Raw genomic sequence first — 2,567 nt, 5'->3', positions numbered from 1 at the left:
GGCAACAAAAATTAATATAGCACGTTAATTGTCATCCAAAGCCAGTGTGTCCACAGAACAGTAACCCAGGAGCTGCCCGAACTGCAGACATAGCAGGGTAGATGGCTCAGGGAGGACCTGAGTCTCAGATCCCTACCACACGAATAAAACCCTGGTGAGGTGAAACATGCTTGAAGCCACTGCAATGAGGAGGCAGAGGCAGGCTTCGCCTCTGTTTCGCCTGCCTCTGCCTTGCCGGCTGAAACAGTGAGATGCAGAGTTAGTGTGAGATCCTGTATCGAAAAGGTAGAGAACAATAGAGGAAGGCATCTCACAAGAAATGATTACCCCCCCCCACACACACATGAGCACACAGACATAAATACAGATACACTCCTGTGCACACAATAATATACCACACATACATACATACACCTCTGCACGCACTTTCACCTCACACATACAGACACACATGCATATGCCTGCCTATATTCCTATATACACACAGACATACACACAGACACACACAGGCATACACAGACACTATACACATTAACACAAATATGGTATACGCCACTTCCTTGTCTCCTCCACATGGTTAAGAAAACCATGTTTTTTGATTCTCTCAAGGTGAGCACTCACATTCCAGAAAATGATAATCTCACAAATAAGCTTATATTTGTGAAGAAAATGAAAATTTCCATAAATTTGCCTTAGAAAGCTAACCTCCCTGTGAACCTGTGTCTCTGTCATAGGTTCTCATACACCCTCCATTTTCTTAGCCCTTGCTCTCTGCTTATTGCCTGGGCCTTTTGCTAGAAATGATACCACAGGAGTTAAAAGAATTCTCATGGCCTCGTGAGAGGGCAAGGCTGCCCTGCCATTTCTCCTTCCAGAAGTTCTGCTGCCCTTCCATGCCTCGTGTTATTGTGTGTTCCTTCCTTGCTTGCCTTTGCTATGATGTGCTCCTTACACATTCCATCTTCCTGACTTCTGTCCTGTTAACCTCATTCAATTCATACAGGCGGCTGTGTCTATATTAAGGCTTGATCTCATTTCTCCCTTTTAGTCGAAAGGCAGAGACTAATAAACACGGTTTTTAGTCTCAGAAGCCAGCGGCAATCCTGAGCCTTATTTTCTGAGGACTTCGTCTTGCCACTTCCTGTTAAATGGAATTTGTGGAAATGCAGGGGAATGTATCAGATGGGGCTGGGCCATTGTATGCTCAGGGTCTGTTAGAGAGAACAATCAGCGGATGGGTCAGACAAGCTCAAGATTTCAATCCGAGGGAGTTTCACTGCAGCAGAATTAGTTTTGTGAGAGAAGGCTCAGCCATGTTACTCTGTACTAGCAATGAAAGTCAGACTGAGGCAGAATTGTAGAAAATTCTTATTGAAGGTGAGTGAGGGAAGGCATCTTTCCCTACTCGAGCAAGCCAATTAAAGATCGTATCTTAAACACCCATTAAAGAAAACCACTAAACTGCAGTTAATATGCCTGCATGATTTCAGTGCCTACCTAAAACAACAGCAGCACTGTCAGTAGGGATTGATTCATGCATGCTAGGGACATGCAGTCTTGGTCTTACTGGACATTATTGTGTAGGGGAGACTTTGTGGGTTATTTATAATTGAATAACATTAAAATATAATCTCACATTTGTGTATGTATGTGTGTATGGAAATGTGTGTGTAGTGTACGCACCTGTGTATGCACCCTGTGTATCGATACAGAGGCCAAAGGTGGACAACATGTGGTCTGCTCTGTTATTCTCCACATTATACCTTTGAGGCAGGGTCTCTTGTTGAACCTAGAGCCTTCTGTTTTGCCCTGAGGCTTAACAAGCTCCAGGGACCAACCCATCTCTGATCTCCTCAGTGATGGGCTGGTTTTAGGTACGCATGGCCACACCGAGCTTTTACGTGAGTGCTAGATCTGACTTCAAGTCCTTAAGCTTGATAGCAAGTACTGTCACACTACCACACCTCCCTAGACCTTCCCCTTCGTTTTTGCATGTCACTTGTTTTTCTTGAGGCTAACATGAGGCCACACTCCTTACCTTATTTGGTTATTAAATGGTACATTTCCTATCTCATTATTTTCAGGAAGACTTGATAAACTGAACATAATAGGACTAGATGAATCTCCACTTGTTCTGAAGGTCAGGCTGAGACAAAGGCCAGGAGCAACGGCTTGCTATTGTTTTCACCCTTCAACGCATGAAAGCAGACTGGAGAATTAGGAAATGTTCCAGGCAAAGATCATGGATTTCTTTCTTTCCTCTTTGTCAGGGAATAGCAACTATTATCTGCACTTCAGGGCACATGAGCCAGGAGAGCCCTCGGAAAGTTACTCAGACATGTAGTTGGAAGTGAGATGAATTCCCCATAGTCACAATGGGTGGTAAGTTGAGAGTATTCTGGTTGGATCTGGAATATTCCTTTGACAGTAAAACCCATATCTTCTCAAGGAGCATGCCGGATGGTAGAGACAGAGAGAACACAGCGGGCTGGACCATGGCGAAGAGTTTACTCCCCCTATTTGGGAAGAATATAGAGTTTCACATAGACAAGCTGCTTGAGATATTG

The sequence above is a fragment of the Meriones unguiculatus genome, chromosome 19 (genome assembly GCF_030254825.1).
Source record: "Meriones unguiculatus strain TT.TT164.6M chromosome 19, Bangor_MerUng_6.1, whole genome shotgun sequence".
NCBI classification, from domain to species: domain Eukaryota; kingdom Metazoa; phylum Chordata; class Mammalia; order Rodentia; family Muridae; genus Meriones; species Meriones unguiculatus.
The sequence above is the reverse complement of the archived record's forward strand: the minus strand, read 5'-3'. Positions refer to the sequence as shown.